At 40.1% G+C, this 25,620-nt stretch overlaps 1 protein-coding gene across 1 annotated transcript in view; it reads right to left on the bottom strand.

Annotated features, from left to right (window-relative positions):
- The window catches only part of myt1b (myelin transcription factor 1b), a 137,309-nt gene extending 113,117 nt beyond the window's left edge, over positions 1 to 24,192 (bottom strand). The window contains exons 1-3 of the mRNA XM_075476189.1: positions 24,135 to 24,192; positions 23,311 to 23,909; positions 22,938 to 23,106 (exon numbers count right to left, since the gene is read on the bottom strand). The gene's annotated coding sequence lies outside the window, so the exon portion shown is untranslated. The remainder of the gene's footprint in view (positions 1 to 22,937; positions 23,107 to 23,310; positions 23,910 to 24,134) is intronic.
- Positions 24,193 to 25,620: the final 1,428 nt, after the last annotated feature.

The following is a 25,620-nucleotide window of genomic DNA, read 5'->3' as shown; positions in this document are numbered from 1 at the left end:
TTCTGCTGCTAAAGCTTCGTTGACGTCACTTCTGGGAGCTTCAAAGTAAGATGAGGGTTGATCTACTACTGCAGACAACAAAGCAAGGCTGCTCAGTTTCTCCATTATTAAAATAAATTCACAACTCTACAACATAAAAATTCATGTAGAATATAGCATATAGGCCTACTTTGTTGTCAATTTAAGTAGCTTAGAGCGCAAGTTTACTTTTATTTTACTTTTTTTTTCTTCTTCCTCGTCGAATTTCTGTCGTCATCTGGTATAAGTGATACAATTGGCTATGAATCACGCGCATGCTTATTTGTTCTTCATTTATTATTAATGATACTTGTCATGTTTTTGCACTATTTTTGTATCTTGTAAAGCAAAATAAAGTTGTATTAAAAAAAAAAAAAGCTATGAATCGCGCGCAAAGCAGCATGGGAAGAACCTGACGTCATTTGATAGACATTCGTAGCGCCCAATAAACAGCTCTAGGCATTCGTAAACCACGCCTCAAATACGAGAAAATGCACACCTAGTTCCCAGACCACCATCTCATCGAGATTGTGGATGCGTCAGCCAGGCTAGCAGCCAGCTGTTAATTAGAGGAGAATGTGAAACTGGCATTAGGACTGTCTGCTATGTTGCCTATGAGATGTAAATAAAGTGGAAACCAACTTAGAAAACTCCACAGAAAACCTTCAACATCTTGTCATTCTGGGCTTTCACTGTGATAAATGATGAAAGTAATGAGAAAACGTATAAGAGGAGTAACACCGACGACAAGGCCAAGCTTACGCTGCGCTCAGAGTTGTCATTATTCCATCTTTCAACTTGAGAATAATGTTTCAAATCTATTGCTCATATAGATTGTGATAGAAGTGACAATAATCCTTTTCACCATTTACTTTTACACCAAGTGTCAAATGTCATGAAAGATTTATGTCTCTTTCGTCAGATCCACAGTCCTGTCATGTCTGAATGACAAAAACACATTCCTGTAACAGGCAGATAAAGCCTGAAATGTTACATATCCCCAATCTGAAAGACAATCTACCCTGCAAGAGTGATGTGTGAATTTACCTCTACATGTTACTAAGCTTTTAATAAAAGTCCTGTGAGCCTGGACAGCCTTGAAAGTGTGTTGGCAGATCTTTTTCTCCCTGAAGGGCTTAAGTTGTTGATTGTGTTTACACCTGAATTACAAACAGAAATGAGGTTTACCTCTTTAAAACCACAGTCCAACTGATAAATCATCTCCTATGGTCAAAAAAAAAAAAAAAAAAAAAAAGACAAGGCAAGTCGAGGCAGAAGCAATGTTTTGCAGGAAAAGTTAGTGGCATAAATAATGAGTAAACTCAGACTACGCCTGTTTGGCCCTGCAGTTGAAACAAGTCTAATTAGTCCTTAAGGGAGAAAAATGCATTTTGTTTAGAAAATGAATGATCCTGAACTAATACAATGCCGTGATAACAAGAGGGGTGAAACGGTAGAGTAAAATGATCAAAACAACAAAAGACTGACACAGAGGTAGATAAAGCACTTGAGAAAGTTGCAGAGGAATTGCAAAAAAAATCCTCATTATTTGATATTTGTGTTTTATTATAAAGGCAGCGTTTTGTCAAAGAGGAAAGAGATGCAAAGAGGTAAGAAAAGGATCCAGATCGATAATGGGAGAGGAGGGATTGAGTTACACTCACACAATGAGACACACTGTCCCATTTGTAATGCATTTAAGGTCGGGAGGAAAGCATTAAATTCAGCTGTGATTTGACTTTTCATCTGTCTACCCATTTATCTGAAAACTGTTGCATATTTATGGAAAAGAGAGTTTTTTCTTTTCACATTTTGGTTCTGAATCACCATCCTGTTTCAGCCCTGTAAACTCTATTTTTTTTTTTTTAATGGACCGGAAACTTTTGTATGCAGTAAAAATCTGTAAATGTGTTACTATATTTGAACCTTTATTTAACAGAAACAAATATAAACGAATGGTTTCAAGTGGCTGTTCTGACCAGGTTTGTTGTCTTTAAGTCAAAAGCAGCAACAGATCTTAAAAGAAAGGTGACGGGTGAGGGTGTCAGGATTGGATATAAAAGGAGTTTAGTCTTTCCAATACTGGATGGGATGTGACACACTGTATTGTGCCAAACTCCATCAGAGAATCATCAATAAGGTGAATAAAAATTCTTAATTATCATGAAGGACTTTGGCCTGCTGCAGTCCACATCTGTCTCCTGAATGGAGCATCATGAAGAGGAGAATCAGACAACAACAACCACAAATTGAAATCTTGGATTCAGCAAGAATGGAGACAGATTCGTCTGGAAAAACTCCACCAATTAGTATCCTCAGTTCCCGAACCATTAAAAGTGTCATTAAAAAAAAGCTGATGGAACAAACAAGACTCTATAACAACTTTTTGTGTGTGTTGCTGCATCAAATTCTAGATTTGCTTATATTTTCTACATATAAAGACGTTAGTCCGTGAAGACACTGAAAATCACGTTCTTTGTACTTGTGTCTGTTAAATACAAAGTACAAATTGATAAGTTAAATTAATTTTAAACAGGTTTGTAAGCTCAGCAACTGATTTGTCCTCCAAGTACACTTTAGTATGTGCAACAGTATGATTTAATGAAGCTAAGGACGTGCAACAATAGGTGAAAGCTTCAACATTCAAATATACCTTGAATTGTGTTTGATTTACTGCAAAAACAACAACAGTAACTGAATCTACGACTAAATTCTTTGACATTTGGTGCCGAGTAAAACTTAAATCTCCAAATTTTAATTTTATTTTTCTAAGAAAAGCTCCTGAAGACAAAAAAAAAGCATTTTAGGCTGCAATAACCCTCCCTCTGTCCCCTAAAAGAACCTCAAAATCCTAAAGTGAAAACACAATGCAATGTTTATAACTCAAAAGTCAACGATCTACAGTAAATTAAGGATGTCGTAACTTTTTCTGTGGATTCTGTCTCTTAATAAGCTACCCTATTGATCCATTTATTCACACGTAATTCAACCACCTATCATAACAAGCATGTGAATGTAGACGTGGAGTCAGTTAGGAGACGAAGCCAAGGTAATACATTACTAACACAGAAAAACACACACCTAAATGCTCAGGTGCTGCTTACACTGGCTCAAATGTTATCGAAAATATGCCCGACACAAAGGAATAAAAAACAAACTTTTCAAAAAGCCACATATGAAACGCAAAATGCTTCAGTGGGTTGGACAAGATGATGCAAGTCTACCTATTTATTTGTTCAGGCTTCTATTCATAGTGCCTGTGCTCTAAGCCTTTTTTGATATGTTTTATAATGGAATTCATTTCTTCCCCCTCCCCTGTTCTCTTTATTCTCCTTTCCCCTCCTCCTGTCCTGCACGCCATCCATTTAAAAAGGAAGGCACTGCATTTAAATTATGCCGGCAGTTTACTGTAAGAGTCCACCGGGGAAATCGAAGAAGAGACGGAGAGAGAGAAGGGGGAGGAGGGACGGGGTGGGGTGGAAAACAGAGTTATGGGAAATAGCAGAGGGTGAAAGTGCGTCTAAAGATGGGGGAGATACTGACGGACATGTTGGGAAGAGGCTGAGGGGAAGTGGTAAACGAGAGTGGATGTAGGGGAGGGATGGAGCAGAGAGACCAGTGATGAAAAAAATATGAAGTAAAGAAAAGCAAAAGGTTTTAAAAGAAGGAAATTTTACATAAAGAGGTGAGCTAAAGAGCAGTAAGTGTCAGTGTTTCTATCCTCTGTCCTCCATCTCAGTCGTGTTGTTTCTGGTGACCATGCTGACCGCCCCTCCTCTTTGCTGATGGATGACAAATAAGCGCAGGCAATCCCAGAATGCTCTTTGTCATCCCTGCAGCGGAGGACTGGTGCCTTTGGCTATTTACATGCAAATGGGCCGGTGGCACCCACCCCCACCCCACACACACAAGCTCACACACCTTCCATCAGCCCCATCTTAACTCTCATTTATTCCGTACAACATTGGGTTCACTTTATTTCCTAGTTGTACTTAATGGAGTGTGTGTGTGTGTGTGTGATGTGTTGGGGGAGGGCATTAAGGGGCTCCCCCCCTCCCTGCAGCCACACCCCACAAAATGAAGAGAGAGCATGTATGAGTAAGTGTACCTCCTTAAACTACATGACCCGATTACAAACCCAACTCCAAAACATTTAGAACTTTATGTAAAATATAAATAAAAACAGAATGCAATGATTTGCGTATCTCAAAAACCAATATTTAATTCACAATAGAATATAGAAAACATCCCAAATCTTCTTACGATTTTAATGAAAAATATCAGCTCGTCTTGAATGTGACGGCAGCGACGCGTCTCAAAAAGGTTGTGAGGGAAAACTAAACAGAAACAGCATGTTAAAACTAATCAGGTTAATTGGCGACAGGTCACTGTGTCTACAAATTGTGGAGCAGAGCAATGTTCCTCAACCTAAAACTGAGAAGACTTTAAATATTCCTTCAACTACAGTAAGAAATGTCATCCAAAGATTCAGAGAATCTGGAGATATCTCTTTGCACATGGGATATGGCCTGTGACAAAGTGGGTGAGATCTCATCTGCTCACCACTTGTCCCTCACGTATGTATTCTCTATATAAAGCTTTATTCTACATTTGCTCATTTAGCTACAGTTTACCATTGCCACTGTAACACTGCTACACATATTATCCTGGGTATGTTTGTGTTGGCATTGTGTGTAGGGCTGTAGCGATACACTAATCTCACGATAAGATACGATACACGATATTCATCCAACGATACGATTCGATACACTTACATCATTTTCTAAAGGGAAAAAAAGGGACAGTGTGATTTGACATGAATCGTTGCTGATTGGACTGGTGGTCCAACCTTTGAACCGGAAGGACAACACAGCCAGACAAACAGAAACAAACGTACATGTCACAAATGTGAGAGCTGTGCACTTTATGACATTTTTATGAACTAATTTATCACTGTTTTGTATAATGTGACCCCCTGGCATTGTATTGTATTATATTAAAGGCAGGGTAGGGGATCTTTTTCTGGAACATTTTTTTACATATTGCTTGAAATACTCTTCACACTCCCATTGCAACCAATTAATTAAAAGTTTTGACACAAATATCAAAAGTTTTAGTGGCCTCTGGAACGTACAATCTAGGAAAAACAGTATCCAATCATTGTGAACGGACCGTTCACAATGATTGGATTCTGATGCCGTCTATCAAACTGCAATCTGCTCCTCCCTCCCCCCCCCCTCCTCCCCCCCCGTGCGCGTACCCTGCTCCGTGAACGAATTACGCGTCCAGAAGCTTGGCAGGAAGCTAAACTAGAGCCAGCTTGGCTAGCACCTAGCATTATTAAACGTATAGTTAACGTATACTAAATACTAAATATTAAATACGGCAACGATCGATGCTTGCTGTCAGAACAGCGCTCGTGCACCTTCGTGCTCGTTCATGTACTCTAGAGGCGTGCCTTCGGGGGGAAAGTGAAGAAAAGGGTTGGGACTTTTTACCTGTGTATTTTCAAAATGCAGCTTCGCTGGACTCAAAATCCAGGATCTCCGACCCTACCTCTAATGTTTTGTGTTTTCACTAATTGTAATGTCTGACTTTTCAATAAAGTTTGCTTTTAAAAAAAAAAAAATTCAATTTAAAAAATATATAAATAAATAAATTGATACTCGCGGATGAAAAATCAATACTTTATCGGGAAATGAAATATCGATATATATTGTAGTATCGTTAAAATTGATCAGCCCTAATTATGTGGCAGTTATCATCAAAGCGTTTAAGTGGAATCACAACAAAGACTTAATTGAGCTACCTTTACTGAGTTGCAGGTTTAAACGTTGTTGATTTAATCAAACTTTACATTGTTTAATTTGTTCAGACCTACCATGCAGGATTATTAAGGTTTGGGAAAGGCCAGCCGGTGTTGGTGATGTCATCATTGGGTGAGACCATGAGGAGGATTTTTCTCTTTGCATTAATTTGTTTTGTGTGTTTGATTTCTTCTGAAGAAAACTTGTTATCTTTTTTCGGCCATTTAACTTGTATCAGAGTTTTTACATTAGCATGGCAATGTTGTTTGATTTGCTTGAGTTAAGATGGCTGCGTAATACAACCCCCTTTTCAGGTTTATCGTACAGACTAAAGCAGAACAGGTGGGCACCCAAGTCTTTTTAAAGGCTGGATTTTGGACTCTGGGGGCTGAAAAGTTGATATTAAGCTTTGCCTTCGCCATATTTTGACCAGATTTTAATCAAATTTCACCTTAAAGAAGTACAAAGAACTGCTGAGTCTGCCAACCTACCACCTTTCTTGACCCTTGAGGCAGACTAAACTACTCGGCCAAGAATCAATATTGGATGTCCATGATCTTCGGGCCCTCAGGCAGCTCTGCATTAAAAACAGATGTGATTCTGTCATGGAAATCACTGCATGGGCTCAGGAACACTTCCAGAAGTCACTGTGTGTGAACATAGTTCGCTGTGCCATCCACAAATGCAGGTTAAAGTTCCATCATGCACAGAAGAAGCCAGATGTGAAAGCTTGTGTGTGGGTTCGTCTAAAATGCACTGAGGCATCTTTGTAGATGAAAAGTAGAAGGGAAGCTGATCCTTCATTATCAGGCTCCACTTCTGTGGAGCATGCTCAAAGTTTGAGTTCAGTAGGCAGAAAACCCTCGCTGGTTTTCAGATTAGATGAAAAACTTCCCTTTTTGGACCCCCCCCATGATGCACCGAGTATCTGCCCTCAACCTACGACTCTTCTCAGCCTTTTGATGCTTTTCTTAAAGGGATAATCCGGAGTAAAATGCACTTTAGGTCAATTTACGGGATGTTGGGAGTACATACGTTGAGTTGACATCAAAATCATTTAATTCTGATGTGTTTTGAGAATTTTGATTTGACCATTTTCAGCCAAAAGCCGTTAGCCTGGAGGAGAGTGGGGCATATGGTATCGCCGCTACAAAATGCTATTTTTATACCTCTTCTACAGCACCAAACAACATAACACTTACGTGGTAGTGAGTAGAGGGTCCCTAAATCCAAACAGAAGTGTCCCGAGGTCTTCATGTGGTCGGATAGAGAGTCCAGAATGAATTTAATCAAGCCAGTATCTTTCCGGAAATGCTCCTGCTGCAGCTGGCATCTTCAGCGTAAAGTCCGTATAGTAGAGCCGAGTGTGGAGTAACACGCTCTGGAAATTCACAATTTCGTTGCCGTTTTTTTTTTTACAAACATAGTCCAGTATTTCTTTCAAAAGTGAAATGAAGTTGTATGCAACAGCAAAGCCTAGCTTACTAACAGGTTGGAATTTTATAAAATGTCACGTGACCTTACGTCTCGCATGACCTAGCTTCCTGTTTACGGAAGACGTCTTTTGCGTGACTGGAGTGACCGTCACAGAAGAAGGAGAGGTGTGTGAGCAGGTTGTTGAACAAACAGCAGAGCAAACTTTTGGAGTTATGGTGCGTGTTTGTTCCTATCCTGGCTTTCGAAAGAAATACTGGACTATGTTTGTAAAAAAAAAAACGGCAACGAAATTGTGAATTTCCAGAGCATGTTACTCCACACTCGGCTCTCTACTATACGGACTTTACACTGAAGATGCCAGCTGCAGCAGGAGCATTTCCGGAAAGGTACTGGCTTGATTAAATTCATTCTGGACTCTCTATCCAACCACATGAAGACCTCGGGACACTTCGGTTTGGCTTTAGCGACCCTCTACTCACTACCACGTAAGTGTTATGTTGTTTGGAGCTGTAGAAGAGGTGTAAAAATAGCGTTTTGTAGCGGCGATACCATATGCCCCACTCTCCTCCAGGCTAACGACTTTTGGCTGAAAACGGTCAAATCAAAATTCTCAAAACGCATCAGAATTAAATGATTTTGATGTCAACTCAACGTATGTACTCCCAACATCCCGTAAATTGACCTAAAGTGCATTTTACTCCGGATTATCCCTTTAAGTCATTATTGTGGGTCCCTAATTTGTATCTGTCTGCTCTGTATCTCCAGAGCTGAATCATTCTGATGTGCAGTTATTGGCCAAACTAACAACAAACAAACACTGCCCCGTGTTTCTTTTTCTCACGCTGTCCTTTTCTGTCACCTCACCTATAACTTATCCAAGCAGATGGCAGTCCTCCCTGGCTCTGCCAGAGGTCTCTTCCTTCCTTTCCTTTCTTCCTTTCTTCCCTCTGTAGTTAAGTGCTTACCTGGATTGAATTGCTGGGTTTAACTAGTGCTCTGAGATGGCTGTTTTGCTTTTTTTGACACATGTATCCTTTCATCCAACAACAACAAAAAAATCTGTCTAACCATAGAAAGAAAGTAAATAATACATTTCCTTCTTAGTTTTTTTTCGTATTAAGTTCATTTGTTAAGTTGTACCCTTTCATAACATCCTTTAGCTTAAGCAAAAGCAGCTATTAACAGAGTAAACTCAGGTTTTTGGATAGAACCAATGGATGATACTGTACACAGACTTGGTGAAACCAGAGTCAGGCCAACATAAAGAAAAAGAACTGCACTTAGCTGGTATCAATGAGGCATAAAATATGGTCTCAACTTAAGTGGCATTACTCACAGTCCTTGAACATGGCACAGCATCATACTATACATTACATCAGTCTGTTAACAAGTCATTATGAGGCGGCATTTGAGCTTTAGTTGAACACTGCTGTGTTTAAGCACTGCAAAAGAGCCTTATGTGAGCATGAAATACATATTTAAGTTATTTTAGCTACACCTGTTTGTTTTTTTTTTTAAAAGGTCAGGATTTGTGACTGTTGCTGTTTATATCTCCTCAGAAGACAAATGTTAACGTATTTTTCCATTGCATCTATTACACACACACATCTATTTTATCAAAACATTTCCAACTCTGCATTTCAACTGCCTTGTGTAGCATTTCTGAAAATCATTTAAACTAAATAATATAGATGAATTGTGTAGTTTTCATAGAATTACAATAAGAGGAACTCTCTATGAGATCCAGCTGACTTCCTCATTCACTCTGATTTACTAAGAACCGCACTAAGTATGCTTTAACACTTAAAATCCAATGATTTACTCAAAGGTGTCCATTTCTCTTCCAACAGTCTAGTTTTGTGTGTGTGTGTATATATACACACACATATATTTGAAAAGGAGGGTGGATCTAACTGAGAAATTGAGGACGGAGTGCAAATCCATTGGAACCACATCAATGAGAAGGCATCCATATCCTTAAGCTCATCATGGTCTATTTTCTATTTTACTCGATATGGGATTAACAAATGACTTGAAACTAATGATTGAGACCATAAACTCATTGATCAACAATTAGTTACGTTTGCTCTCGTGGACAAATTATTGGTTAAAACTCACAGAAAGGGACAGCGCACGTCCTCCTCCGTAAGTTTGTAGGCATTAACAGCTGTGATGTTTCCCAAGAACCAAACTCAAATCAATTTAAATTAAATGTACAACCCTTCAACTGTATTTGAGTGTTTAAATGTTTTTAAAAAAAGACAAAAAAACAACTCCACTGAGCATAAAACCTTTTGATCAGTGCTGAGATACGTTTCATGAATTTTTGAGATGCAGAATTTTGTCTCTAAACTAAAATGAGAGGCTTCCAAAGGAGGAAAAAAAGAAGGGGAAAATGATTTTTACACTGCGTCACTTCTGCATCAAACAGTTGTTTACACCTCCCTCGGACTGTGTCACAGACTGCATAAATAATCTAATTTTGGTCGCTCTTCTCCCTGTCGAGCTTTTGTCGTGACAGAACGCTCCCTCATTTGGTCAGGAAGCTCAGAAAAGACAAGAGTTGGATTTCCATTCTCACTCTGTTCATCTTCCCCTGGGAGAGTGGTTTCTTTTTCACAACAAACACCAGAAAACTTTGAAATGTCACTTTGACAATTCACATCCAATTGACCTCACACCCACCGGTTATTTAAAACCTGCTGAAATATTATTCATATTTAAGATACTGAACTCGCCTCAGGTTGGGTGTTGTACAGCTGTTTTCATCCTTTATGCTAACTAAAGCTAACTAGCTCCTTAATCTACATTCATATCTAATGTACAGGCATTGGGGCTAGGGATGCACCGATACCGATACTGGTATCGGGCCGATATTATTCTAATATACTCGTACTCGTTAAAGTTAACCAATACCATGAACCAATACCAATTTATGGCATGAAGACCGCAATCAGAGGGTGGCTTGTCATTTTTGTTGTATTTCTTTAGATTGGCGGCTCGGGAAGATGTCGAGCTAATCAGGAACAGTGGGGTTAGGCAAGTGAGACCGAAACCTGTCTTCCAATTCATAGCATTTTTTTTTGTAGTAGAAGTATCGGCATCGGTACTCTGTATCGGCAAGTACTCAGATCCAAGTATCGGTATCGTATCAGTTTGAAAAAAAGTGGTATCGCTGCATCCCTAATTGGGCCAGTAACAATCTTCTTATTTAAACTTCCATCTGTCCATTTTTTTCCTACCCACTTGTCTGGGTTTGGGGAAGGCGGAAGCCTATCCCAGCTGCCAATGGGCGAGAAGCACCCAGAGAGAACGCATGAACACATTAGGGAAAATATGCAAACTCCATACAGAAAGGCCTCTGCTGGGATTCGAACGGGGAACTTTCTTGCAGTGACGTGCTAACCACCATACTACATCGTTTAAGACTTTAACAAGAAGAAGAAAACACTTATCTTCCCAACATGCCAAATGATTCCTTTAGAGTGGCTAAAAAAAATGAACTCGCACAGCTACAGAGTTTTTCCTCACTCTGCTGCTCCTTTCTTGGCATTTTCTTGTCCTTCCTTCAAACCATTACAGAGCACAAACAGACCATTATGCCAGACAGGCAGACACGATTTCTCTCTATCTGTCACCCTTTCTCGCTTGCAGACACAAACGCACAATGCACATCTCCGCCGCTTCCTCTCCCCGTAAATGAAAGAGGAAGTGCAGAGGAGACCGAAGTGTAAAGAGTCCTCTGTCTCCCTCGTCTTCCTCAGACAGGAGTGACACCACAGCCGACAACAACAACAACAAGGACAGTGACAAGCGGTGCTGCCGAATTATTCATGAGGGCAGAACGCAACTGCAAAGGAGCTCAGTGTCTCCAAAACTCACTCACTCAGCAGTCTGTGTGTTTTCAAAGCCGTCCCGTTCATGAGTTACAGCCCCAAACTTACACCCTCCAAGAAGGCATTTCCCTCTCAATGGCGCCCACCTGGTCTGAGGAAGGAAAAGCGCCACGCTAAGAACTCAAGTATCAAAGAGCCTATTCTCCAACTTGGTTGAAAAGTTTGCAGTTTGTCACAATTGGCGCTCTGTTACAGAACAAGATAACTTTGTGTGACACCTGAGCTCGAACAAAGCGCCTGTTTCAACACTCTGTGTGCTGGTGGGAGATACGATTCACATCCATAATGAGGAGATAAACAAACTTTGTCTCAAGTTACTTTTGACTGCGTGAGACTTTGAGGAAGTGTGAAAACAAAACTTTCCCCCCAGAAACAGCATAAAGACAGGCTTCTGCTTTGACAAAATAAGCAACCATTATCTCTCATCTTTAAAAGAAAACTGTGACTCCCACGTTGTAAGACTGCATTTAAATGACTGGTTATTGCTCTCATTATGCTTTACGGGTGTACTTGTTTAGCTGAAGAAGAGTGCTTTATTTTTGCTGAGAGCTACAGGTCTCAGTGGCTCTTTAACACTGGTAAGTTGGGAAAATAAGACTTATTGGTTCTTACCACAAATTCCATCCCTTCATATCTCTCTGTTGTAAAGATCTCGGATTACTCTTGGATATTATCCTTGAATTATTTTGGTGCAAAAACACTCACAGAAAAGACTCAGATTTCAATGCAAAACAATGTTTACATGTGTTTAATCTCAACCAGTTGATTCCACAGGGCTTTGGGAAGCAGAGCCGCATAACTTTGAATTGTGTTTCATATAAGAATGAATCTATTTATCAAAGGGAAGGAGCATGTTTTTGATATTATCTGTAAATTATATAGTTAATTAAGATTTGAGCTCAGGAAGACAGCATTTTTAGACATTTTCCATTCAGGTTTTCCTAAAACGTTCTAAATATTGTGAAAAAGAAACAACCAAAAAGCTCAGTTTGTGTTTGCCTTTGTCAACCTCACAAATGAAGGTCTCCAAAATTGATGTCATGACGCCTGGTGCACCAGGCGCTTTGGTTTGAATTTAATTAGGTGTGTACCTCGCCATTTTTGCAACCTGTTTACTGTTTCTCGAGGGGCGAGTTTGATAAATAGAAAGAGCTAAAAATGTTTGGAGGTCCGTCTCTACGAGCATTTGTACAACCCACCAAAACCCAAGAAGGTACAGTTGTTGCAAATGGTCCAAAAACATCAAGCCCTGCCTAAAAGTGAAACAGAAAAGATGTATGCACGATGCACGTCCTGTACGACTTATTCTAGTGTTTTTCTGCATCACTTTTTATTCTGACTCCTGCTGTTTATGATGAAGACTGCAGACAGAAGTGGGAGAAAAAAAAATGTATTTATCTCAAGGCATCTTATTTTGTTTGTTTTGTCCTCTATATTTTACATTTTATTTAAAGTTATCTACTACACATTATTCACTGCAGCCATGTGAAACGTATATTGCCGTTTTCTAACATAGCTATGCAGCCTAGCTTACTTGCCTCAAACCAGGTGACGGAAACAAACTAGCCTGATGCATATTCTTTACATAAGAAGTCACCTGAAATTCACTTGACAATAACACTGATGGTCATAGTGCTGAGCAGTGTCTAAGAAGGCTTCATAGACTCATCAAGTTGTATCCGTTCAGCATATGTCGGCATTATTGGACAAAAAATCCATAATGAGTAAAAAATAAGGTATGAGGCTTTCATGTGATGCAGAAATCAGGGGAGGAGGACCCAGATGCAGGACACAAGACAGATAAAAGTCTAGAAAACCAAAGTTTACTTTAAAATAGGGTTAAACCCCTGAAGCAAACAGTGTTCATGAGTAGGTGTATGCAAGACAATTTAAAGAAAGTCATACACAAAAACTGGCAAAAATATGAAAAGCTTGAAAGTAAAACAATTCGTACAACAATAGTCGAACACCAGGAAGTAAATTTAGTTAGTGATGATTTACTGAACATTCAACAAAGTGAAAACAGGTGTGAAGGGAAACAAAGGCAGGAAGCAAAAGTATACAACAGTAGAGCATTTATAAAAACAGGAAGGGCGAGAGAAGCTTACTGAGGTTAATAAAAGGCAGAGAATACCAAAGTTAAACAGGAAGTTACAGACAAGTGTCCAGACAGACGATCACCTTCTCCTCGAACTGAATAGGTCTCTGAAACAGCTCCTTTAACAGCAGAATAACTAATAGCTATTTTATTGCAGTGTGTCACCTGCCCCATGCACAAACTTTCCCAGCAGTGGAAGTACAAGAAAGTGAAGCTATAATAAAATAATAACTGAAACAAACTACTTATATGTAAACAGGGGATTCAATCTCTGATTGTAGCCATACAAGACTTCAGGTCATTATAGAAGTTCCTAAAAAAAAAGATTCCAAGTAGTAGTCCCATCCTCTATTAACCCACTCTTTTCAAGATTTATCAACCTTTTAATGTCTAAAGAGCCTTCTGGTAGCTGTGATTAAACCAAATGTAAAAAAAAAAAAAAAAAAGAACATTTTGCTACATTAGTAGACTTCAGACCGAAGTTAAGGGAAGAGCTGACCAGCTGCTCCAGATCGCCAAAACTTTAACTCAGGACGAGGTCAGTAAAGCCCATGCAGAAAGCAGGCATGGTTCTTCATTCTGAAATAAATAAATTAAAAAAAAAAAAAAAAAAAAAAACAGATGACCTCGTGGTCTCTGATCTCATCATCTCAATAGGAACGTCTCAAAAGTGGAGCAGACAGCATTGATGACTCCAGTCCCCCTGGACAGAGTGGAAGCTCCAGGGTTCATGAGCAGCAGAGTCAGTCACGGCCTTGCCACAGTGCACCACGCTGGGGGCATGACTCCCCTGAAGCTCCCTGGAGGCCCCGCAGGGTTGGATCAGATGAATGTGGGTCACAAGGAGCTTGAGACAGTCTACTCTCAGACTGCCTTTAGGGGTAATAATAAAGAATGGACCTACTTCTGAAGGCAGGCAGTGGGGCGTAAAGATGACACATACAAACACGTGAAACAGGCAGTCGTGTATGTACCCAAGAAAAAACAAAAAGCAAAATGTAAATCCTCTAATATGGAAAAGGAGCCGTTCCGCTTCACAGATCACACATCAAACACAAAAACCGACAGCAGCCTTTCGATGCATGTTGTGTAACACCTTCAGCTCCCTGCTGAGCAGCGCACTTCCACAGTGTTTGCCGTTTGCTTCATCCTGCCTCGCGGATCCTGTGACTGAGCCATGAATACTGCATGGCTTTCCTGAAAGCACAGGGCCCTGTGGAACCACCAGGCAAAGTGTGCGGGTTCCTCTGCAGGTCACTGTGCCACACTGTCTCCGCTCTATATTTACTCTACGGGAAGCTAATGTGTGTGTGTGTGTGTGACGGGGAGGATGTGTGGGCTGAGATGACAAAAAGATGATGAAAGAGCACACCATTTAATGTGCACGCGCATTCTGACGCGTTTGTCTGCACATGCACGCACTTTTAGATGCATTATACCCATTTCATGAGCCTGGCATTCAAATATGTGTGTGTGTGTGTGTCTGTGCTGGAGGTGAAAGAATACACTTTTCCTGGTAATGTCACATGTTTTGCCTGTATGGACCTCAATGCTCAGGCTGCATGGAGAATGTATTCAGTGTACCAGAAGAATCACGATGTCTCACACTGGGCAGGGGTGGGGGAAGGGTGTAAGCGTGTGTGGTTACATGTGAGACAGACAAAGATGACCAAACACTAGCTACAGACAATATGTGCTCCATATTTCCCATTTCCTTGTTGTTAAGGGGGGTGCAGCACTTTCGGTGATAATAGCAGGGAATACAGACAATGGTGAAGGTGATTCAATAAACAGCCCAGATGCTTCATTTTACAACAAAACACACACACACACACAATCTAGGTGTACAATGAAAACCTCTTTTGCAGAACTTGACATATGGCGCACACAATTTCCCTCTCAATTTCAACTCTCACAGACGTCCTCGCACGCCGGCAAATTGCCCCACCCCGCCTCCTCCCCTCCTCCACCCCTCTTTCCTCATCTCCCCATATCTTCATCCTTCCCTCCCAATTCACTCTTCTTTCTGAAAGTCATCTGCTCTCTAAGCAGTAAGCAACATCGCGGGCCGCTCGCAGAAATGAGAGTATACAAATGATTTGTGGCACAGGCGTCCCACTGGCGCCAGCCTAGATGGCTGTGAGAAGGAGGAGGAGGGGGTACAGGGTGGTGGTGATGGGGGGGTAATGTCACTTTCACCTTGTGTTTCTCCAGCAGGCCCATGATGATCATTTTTCCCCATTTTCATCGCAAATTTGTTTCGGGCAAAGGCTAGCGAGGGGAGGGAAAGAGGCAGAGAGCATGAGGGGAGAAGGAGGGTGAGAGCAAGTCGCCTGTGCTTTGAGAGGAAAGGGGGTGAGGGGGGTGAACACAGAGGACTGGGAGGAGGAGGAGGGTGTGTTTTAAGGGGGGATGGAGCAAAGAGGAAAGAAGTGGGGGGGAGCATCTGCACGGTGACCTTTTTCTGATCCAATCTCACTGATGAATCCTAATGAAGGATTTAATAAAATCACAGTTTACAATCTGTCTCTGCATCAAAGCGTGCAATCCAATTCAAAAACACAGGCCCATCTACATTTCCAATATTGTTGCAAACCCATCAACCCCACCAAGCCCTTCCCCGAAAAAATAAGTGAGCACATGTTTGTGTACGCATGTGAGAAATGGAGGGAAGAAAAATTGGCCGGGCTGGCGAGTGAGCGGCTGGCGCATTTGTTCCAGCTGTAGCCTAATGTCACAACTCGTCATATTCATTTGGCCTTCTAATGAGCCTAAAGTCAACAAGGTGCAGCATACATGAGTGGAATTGCTGCTGCAGCCGGCCGCTAAATGAGCAGAGAGAGAAGAAGACACATAGGAACATGGGAAATCATTTCAAACTTGATATTGTACAGGCCTGCCATGAGTTCACACAAACACACTCCTCATACACATCAGCATCTGACATTTCCCTGAAATCAAAAGGGCACACCTGTTACACTGTCAGTGAGCCGGGAGTCTGTAAACAAGACAGATGGACAGATCAACGCAACCATCTGAATGTTTGTAAGGTGATTCAGTGAAGTGGAGAAGTGAGGACAAAATGCTGTAAAGCAAATCCTTTAAAAAACAGGGAGTTCAAATCTGTGAGTCAGGAAACATTCTACAACAGTGACATCTGCTGGCTAAAGCCTGTACTAACAATGAACTGTGGGATCGAGCAACAAACTCTACAAAACACTATGGCATAACTACTATATGGAACTAGTGCAGCTGTATTAGAGCCTGTGGTGACCAGGGGCCCAAATGAAGAGACGATTAATTAACTTAGAGAAAGATTCGGATGTGTAAATGCATTAAACTAACTGACCAGAATAAAATGTGCCTCTGTGGCATGGTTTCACAAACACTGCAACGTCCATTTATGTCAAAACCACAAATATAAACCTAACTCTAAATATCTGGTTGAATTTAATTAGAAAAAGAAGCTTGCTTGATGACATGGTCATCAAGCAAGTGCTCATACCCCATGACTTTACCACAAAGTACGAGTGTCTATACCGCAGATTCTGGGTCGAAAGTATCTTCAAAATTAGACAAAAGTCTTCAAGAAAGTAACGAGCACAACCTGTATAGGGAAGAAATGGTAGCAGGAATCTAACAGATACATTTCAGGGGTGCAGTGCACCAAAATATTGAAAAATCTCAATGAAAACTAACAAATTCAACCCTTTTGGAGAGGGTCCAAAAATCAGTCCAGAAAGTCCAGAAATCACACATCTCAGGCTCTTCTGCAGAAATCGTGGCTCTAAGGTAGTCAATCGTTAACTTTTTCTGGAGAGTCATTTATACTGAACTGTTAATTATAATCAGGTTAAAAACTGTTTTGGGGAGGGGGGGGTTCCACACTCAACATCTGCAAACAATAAAACACAAAACTTGTTTGGGATATGAAGGATTGCCCGCTACGAAAGAAATTGCAGAAAAGTGTCTCAACCGTAGAGGATTGTTATGATGTAATGACATTTTTATTATGGCAAGAATCACCATTTCGGCGAGGCTTAAAAAAGAAGCAAAATTCAAGAAACTTTGGGAAAGGTGTCTGAATGTTACTCGCTGTACTCTTAGTTTTTATACTACCGTGTTACTCAATAACTCATATGTTGCAAATATAAGTTAAGTTCTGAACAAGATTAATAGATTATTTTAGGTTCAGAACTGGTAATGATAAAACTGGAAACAACTATGAATGAATAAGAACAAAATCATGTTTCAGAGGAGAGACATAAAGGCCCTGCCAGGTGAATCTGAAGGATTTAATAGACAACTTGGTCTAACAGACCAGTAATCAGTAATGTTCTCAAATCATTTCTTTTAAGCTTTTAATCTAGCATTCTGTTGCTGCTAGTTGACTTGAAGTTGTATTCTTTTGCCCGCTTACCTTATGTTATCTAACTAGCTAAAAGGGCTCCATCAACCCTATTAAAGGGCTACACAACCACTATGACTTGATCCCCATTAAAAAAAATAAGGTGTAAGGCCCAAGTGTGGGGCCAGGGCTGGGATTGGTTGTGGACCTATACCAGGCTGATGCCACATTTTTCATAATCATTGTTAAGTATTTGAGTAAATATAACTGTCACAGAAGCAGGAGGCATTCTTTAATTCGTTTTCCCCTTATATTCGCGTTCTGTTTTGTGAGAAAAAAAAAGACAAATAAAAACAGCCAAGATGAGCCGTTGAGTAGTTTTTCTTCTATAATTCGGTTGCTGTGAAGTTGGAGTGAAAACGAGTGCACCGAGACTGAAAATGATGTTTTCTTTTTGCTGTTTGCTCGTTAAAGGTCTTGACGTGGCCTTATACCACAGAATCGTTTGCATTTGTTCTCTTGTTATGATGAATGTGCTCTCATGAGAGTGTGCCCCAGCTGTTTGGTTAACGCACCACCAATCCTATAAAATGACTCCAAAGCCATCTGCACAAACAGAAACTTAAAGTGGACGTGACATGATCATTTCCAGTCTAGATTACTAGTTTAGACCTCTAGATTAACTTTGCACGCTTCATTACTCCAAATAGTCAATAATTAGTTCAGAATAAGGAAGAGTTTTCTCACAGGGGACGCGTCCCTCTTGAGAAGGAGAGGAAAGTGTTTTGGCTAAAGTGTTTTCTGATTTGGTGAATTCCTGGAAGTTTGCCGAGATGCGGGGAAGGGGATGGCGGTGAGTCATGAGTGAGCACGGCTCCAGTTGCTGGCTAGGAAGCTGCGACAACATATTACCAAGCTTAACAGCACATAAGGTCCAGCTGTACGTGTTTGAGCCTGAAATGGAGCCCGGAATATCAAAGTGAGCAGCACGGCATCACAAGAAAGATGATAGCAGGACGCCTCCGTTTGGTAGATTTCTGAGTGGTTGTAAAGGCAACAAATAGATACATTCAGTTGTCTTGTGTGTACAATTATTAACACAAAGTACCGTTAGCCCCCTTAGCTGCCTTTTACTGCACTAAAATCCGTTCATGTCTCATGCCAACACAACACAGACATTGGAAATGGTTTCACTCGCTGTTTGAGGTTCAGACTTGTGTCCTTTTAGTGTTGGAACAGCCTCAACTTTCAGCTTCAGGTTCCCTGCAAAGCTAGCATCATACTGGCTCTTGTTCATAAAACTGAGAACAAAACCAAACATTTTTCCTCGACTGTGTTGCTAACCAGGAAAAACAAACTGCATCCACTGATCCAAGATTTCTGGGTCTTTATGGAAGCTGTAAAGGGTAAACCCGCCCTCCATAAATGCACCATAAATGCATTTTCTTGAAGACGTATCATACTCTCAAAAAAACACTAGCGGATCAATTGTTCCTAAATCCTAAATTGTGATGTTTGAGTGAAAATGTTGTAGAAAAAAAATTTCTGCTCCATAATACTAAAACATGCATACCTCTTTTTTAGCTTTGGGTGTCATTTAAGGTGATAAAACATCAGTTTAACCCAGCAGAAAAGCATGCCATAGGACCTTTACAGTGAAGTTGAGAGAGAATTCAAAGACAAACAATGAAAATCTAAAGATATAGAACATTTTTCTGAAACTGTTAGGGAAAATAATACACTTAGGGAGGAAAGAGGATAAAGCTCTGCATTGAAAGCTGTTATTTTAGTGATTTGTTTTTCTCTTAAGACTTAATTAGTTTAGCTGATCTCCTACTAAAACAAGTCATTATAAGAATAGAAGTCTGCTGTTGCTCTAATTTAAGCAGGAGCTCACATTCAGAGCCTTGGATGAGTTCCTCTGTACATCTATGGAGTCTTATTGATTTCGGTTGAGGGACTGTGAGGGAACTGATCTGTAGAGGTTGTAATCAGCCGCCACTGATCTACATTGTGGAAAATACTTTGATTAAAAAGTATGGACATCTTCGACTTTTACCACTCTTATTTAAAGAACCTAGAGTTACCCATTTGTATTGTCTGTTTTAAGAAGTTATCTAAAGCTAAAACAAACATATTTGGCTTGTTCTTGTTAACTAAGAGGCTGAGAACTGAAAGGTTAACATTGCCCGTGTTATCATACAGCACAAATCAACAAAAAAAGCATTTATGTTTAGCAGAAAAATAAAGTTATTGATAAGTAAAACAACCCCCACTATCCTTCGCACAGGCAAGGATGAAATTACCAAGCCAGCAATATTTCACTGTGACAATTTATTATTGATTCACCAATGTCAAATAGTTTTTTTCATCCTCCAGCCCGCCTCCAACACGAGCTGTCGGTTCGGCTACAGATCAAACCCACTTGGAGGAAATCTTAGTGGGGTGGATGGCCGGAAACACAGAGGTTAAGCAGTCCCTGCTCCATCTGCTCTGTGAGCTTCTGAATAACACAACTCCATTTGCATTGTATCCACAAAAGCGGGATCAGAGCCACACGATCAGTAGCAGCTTATAGATCAATAGCATCTCTGTGGAATAGGTGCATTGATTGAATATGAGATCTAATGTATGACCGCTAGCTGTAATTTCTATCTGATTAGACCTCAGACTGCAATTACTTTCTGTATCGACAACACGCGTTAATGAGACCGCTTGTGCCAAAATCCAAATCTCTGTGAGCTTTGCTGTGAGCATGTGCGATGTCGACACGGATGTTTAGGTGTGTGCTCAGTGGTTGCTCATTCCTTGTGTGTCTGTGCATGTGATGAGAGTGTGGAGCGACAGCTGTGCTACAAATCAGCGCCCATTTACTGTTGACAGAGTCATTAAAGCTTGCTCATCTCATAAAACACAATGCACACGGTCAAATACCATTCACTCCATTCACACTCATAACTCAGTCTGCTGGGCACACAAACAAACACACTCAGAGATGCAAATGCAAAACACACAGTCCCCAGCGAAGCTAAACCGAGTGTGTCAAGTAGAGTGAGCGCAGGGAGTGGTTTCTGTGGATGTGCTGTTTGAGAATCCGTAATAAGCAGGGTGATAACGACACAGAGGTATAGATGGGTATTTACTAAAAGCATAGCAGCAGTTAACAGTGTCACACTTTGGCTGAGGGTTGGTTTACGATAAGTGCACACCAGCCTTCCTGTCCTCTTTCCTGTCTCACTTTAGCAAAATGACACAAAACACATTTACATTAAACTAATCTGCAGCACGGACGAAAGTCTTTCCTTTTGCTTTCCCCGTCTCTCTGCATGTCTTTACAAATATATGTTCAAGTATCATCAACTAATTTGATTCATTATTCAAAACAAAGGCCAAAGGCACGGTGAGTTCCTGCTTTCTCCATCACAGGTTCATACAACATTTTACACGGTGCTATCCAGGGATTAATGTGCCATGAGCAAGCACTGAGGTGTAAAATGTCACTAACCTCAATTTGATCTGGGGTCAGCTGCTAGAAAGCCAGAAGGTTACCACAACATCTGGGCTTTCACAGTGCAATGTTACAGTTTGGAGAGAACTCGTTGACAACACTGTGGACACATGTGTGTTTCGCTTCGAGAAATTAAAAAAAGGTCATCGCCATGAAAGAATACATTCTTATATTCAGAGCTTTTTGGTTTGCATTTAGAAGACAAAAAAAAGGTAAACTAAAACGTGTCTGACCTTGTCCACGAGCCGTTTCTGGGCTGAGCAAAAAACTAAATACAAGACATCTTCCGAGCTGTCGCATAATATCCCAAATATTCCCGGAGATAAAAAGTCATTCCTGAAGAACTTTCCTCTTTTGGATGTCCACCACAGAATTATTATCATTATTTTGGTTTGTTTGTTATTTACTTCTTCAAACGTAGCCTATATGGCCACCTTCTGCCAACGCCATGCAATCTGATTTATTTTGAAAGTTTTGTTAAGAAAATAGAAACCTTCAGATTTGCTTCCAAAATCAACAATCCAGTTACACTTTTCTACAAATTAGTACCAGCTGATGTAACAGATATCAGTGCATAAAGATCACATGAGACATGCAAACTGAGCCGCATATATCTAGAGACTTGAGACTCACGATTCATATGGAATAGCCCAACACAATTTTGTTCCAACTCGTCACTCTGACTCTTGGTTCGAAAGCCCTTCGCATTATTGGCACTTATCCCCCTGCAGGGATTCGCTTGTAGGCCGGTCTGATGTTCAGATCATTCAATACTTGATATACTGATTCTGAATCCAACACGGATGAGACAATTTGTTTATTTAACAGAGTAATTTCCAAATTTAATTAAATTTCCCTTTAATTTGGGCTGAGATAGCTGATTTCCACATTATCATGGGATAGTGTCAAAGCTAAATGAACTTCTTCAATATGAAATTAGAAGTTTAAGAGGTTTGTGCAGCTAAACATGAATAGCAACATGTATAAAACGTACTCATTTGGACAGCTAACAATCATCTGCCCTACATCTACCGCCCCCTGTTAAATGCAGCATCAAGACTGCTTTTTGCTGTGAGGATGTTTGTATTCTTTGCACCTTTCCATTAGTACAACCTGCTCCTCTCGTATGACTGAAGTCTGAGGTGATCAATAATCGTCAAATGTCTCGAAAAAGACGCCTTTACATGCAAGTATGCACAAAGACTGAAGAGGAAAGCCTGAGTTGATAAAGAAATATCCCTGTATCAGTTATCAGTTATCTCTGAGTAGATGTTCTGGTTCTGTTGAGCTGGCTAATGAAAATAAAATATGGCCGTTTTGAACTTGATTTTTGTTGAGAAACATAAAGCTTTGTGTCTTTTATTGCCACTACTAACACTAATATTTTCAAAGATTGATCACATTTCTCCTCCTTAACATTTAAACTTGTTGTCTTTAAGACTATTTTCAATCAGATAAAAGTCTTTAAATATCTGCAAATCGCTGATTTCTGGTGTTTTGAATAATTCTAAAATTTGACTGTGACCTTCAATTATGTCTATATCTCAAATACATACTGATTTAGACTGTTTTAATACAACTCATTACATTTTACACCTGTCTGCCGGGGAAAATGCAACAAGATTCATGGAGGATTCATTCATGCGGACGAATCCGTACGTAGTAGTTTTACAGTGATACAATCTTCTTAATATATCTGAAGATATAGTAAGAATAAGGAGAAGTAGAGCTTCCTCAATAACATTTGAATTCCATCTGAAAAGTGCACAGACATGCAGGCTAACAAGCACACACAGACTTCCTCATCGTCAGGCATGCGTCGTACCTTTCTCTGAGAATTCACAGTCCTCCATGGCGTGGTCACAGTCAGAGCACGGTTTGTGATGACCCGATGACCTCAAGAAGAAGATTTTGGCTGGACATCACCATGCGCCCGATGAGGAAGCTCACACAATCAGGGCGCCAAGTATCGTCCACTGCAGAGACGCCGCTTCCTTGAAAAATTAACACACATTTTATTGTAACTTGTGAAAATAAAACGTGGAGGAATTGGTTTTATTTAGTGAACACCACCAAAGCATGGTTCTCGTGCCACAAATGCAGCTGAATATCGTTAAATGTTAAAAAAAAGAACAATAAAAGAATCATTTTCGTGTTAACAGATGAGACTTGAAAACAAACAAACAAAAAAAACTTACCTCAGCTCACAAAAGTTTCGAATCTGCTGCCACTGAAAGGTTCAAAAAGTCTCAAACTGTTGATCCCCAACAGGTCTCTAAGCTTTGAAAGTAACTGTAGAACCGAACACAACTCCACAATGACAGCACAACAAAAGACAAAAAAAAGTTCCTCTTTTCTTAAAGAATGCTGTCGGAGCTGTTTTTTTTTTTTTTTTTTTTTTTACCACTTAAGCGTTGAGGAAGAGAAGAAGGCACAATGCTGTCCTTTCAGGGGTGAGATGGAGGGCTAAACAAGGGGGTCACACAAATAAAAATATGCCCGGGGGCTTAAACTCCAGAGAGCATGTGCCATGAAAAAGCAGATTTCACATTTAGTTGGAAGAAAAGGCCATCTTCTGTGGAAAAAGCAGGATTAAAATGATGCTTTTAAGGTTGAAATCTTTCAGTTTTTATAGCTCCAATGGTTTGACATCGAAGAAGTAGAAAGTAAAAGGTGTCATTCAGCAAACTGTTTTGCCTCCAGGCAACTCCAGCAGTCCCACACACAGTTCCCCATTGTGTGGCCTTGTGACTGAGTGCATCTCCTCTCAGCCTGCTCCTTTAAGGCCAGAGTTTTCCTGGGCACACCAAACACAACGCAGGGACAAAAAGTCACAAGATTCCTTTGAGAGAAAAGTTTGAAAAGTTTGAAAATCTGTCTCTTAAAAAGACAAAAATAACACACAAATGATATCTAAATCCACAAAAATGCGTGACTGACACTAAAGCTGCAGCACACACTGGTTCCTGGGAGGCAAAAATATCAGAAAGAAACAGCAAGTGACCCAAATATAAGCTCCCACCTGTATTTTGTCAGTTGAAGTCCGTTGGAGGCTGGAAGACATGAAGACAGGTGGGTGGAGGCTGCAGTGATTTCCCTAAACAAACACACTCGGGGGAGCACCTGCATTTTAAATACACACCGGCATGTAAAACAAAACCATGTCAAGTCTCAAAAACCTCCATTTGCCTGTATTTGAATACAGCAAAGTGATGTTAGCATGCTCTTTCTGTAAGCCACTGGGCTCTTCTGATTCCGATACATGAAAATAACACTTATTTTACAACATAATTCAGTACTACCTCTTTGTTGTCCCCCATCAGTTGTTGAGACAGCATGTGACAAACTGACAACTCATTATTCAAGCATTTACAGTAAATATGTGGTGGTTGAACAGGTTTCACTTTGGCAGAGGGTCTCTCATTGGGGAATGGCTGCCCTCTTGTGGACAGACGCTCTAAATGCAGCACCTCGAAAATGAGAAGTATTTCTTGACATCAAATAAAATGCAATAGTCATTATGAAGAGGAAGTGATTTGATTTGCATGCTGATCTGCGGTTTGAAAGACTTGCAATAGGTAATGCATTGTTAAATCTCCTTTCATCAATAAACCTGGTGTTCATCTGGATCTCAACAGTATTTAGATACAAAATTATGTTGTTTTTTTTAAACTCTACAGTCTTTTATATCTAGTAAGGTCAAAAGTCAGCAAGAGAAAAGTAAGCATTAGATATTAAAACTAAATCTTGGAACTTTTGTAGGCTACAAAGATCAGCTCTCACAAAAAGATGAAAATTATATAGTTTAGCTATTCCTTTACACGTACAAGATGACCCAGAACAAGTTGTGCAAATGGTGTGAAGTCTAAAGGATTTCCGGTCTACAGGATGATACTAGATTAGTAGATTGGAACGTGCATCGGATGATTTTATCAGTAGAGGTACCGGGGTGAATGAATAACCGTGCACACTGATTATATCTGCATCATGTATTCCTTTGATAAGAGATATCTGTGTTCTTAGAGCTCAAAAGACAGTGCTGCTGAAACAGACACAGGCAGGCCTGAAACACAGTTATTTTCCCCTGATTTTCTTAGTTTCAGAAATGCCAGTTTAGTTCAGATGTTCATGCAAAATGGATCCAATGCTTCCATAATAGACCGTGGGACCAAGGAATCTTTCAGAAACTAAGCTGTTCTCTCATTTAAATGTACTGACTGAGAACCTGCTGCTAGTTTCCTTAAAATCCAGGTTAAAGACATTTCTGTTCTCATGTGTCTATGCATGAAATATCTTTTAACTTATCTAGACTGTTGCTTGTTTTTAAATTCATTTAAATTATTTTATTTGTTTCTCTTTATATTATTTTATGTATTTTTAATGCTTCTTACACTCCCTGCTGCAATTATTTTATTTTATGTTTACATATGTTACACTTTGAATTGTTTGTACATGAAATGTGCAATACAAATCAATTTGATTTAGATTTTTTTTTTTTTTTTTTTTAA

This window comes from Odontesthes bonariensis, chromosome 10 (assembly GCF_027942865.1).
Source record: "Odontesthes bonariensis isolate fOdoBon6 chromosome 10, fOdoBon6.hap1, whole genome shotgun sequence".
Taxonomy (NCBI): domain Eukaryota; kingdom Metazoa; phylum Chordata; class Actinopteri; order Atheriniformes; family Atherinopsidae; genus Odontesthes; species Odontesthes bonariensis.
Note: the sequence above shows the minus strand (reverse complement) of the source record. Positions and strands in the feature narration are given on the sequence as shown.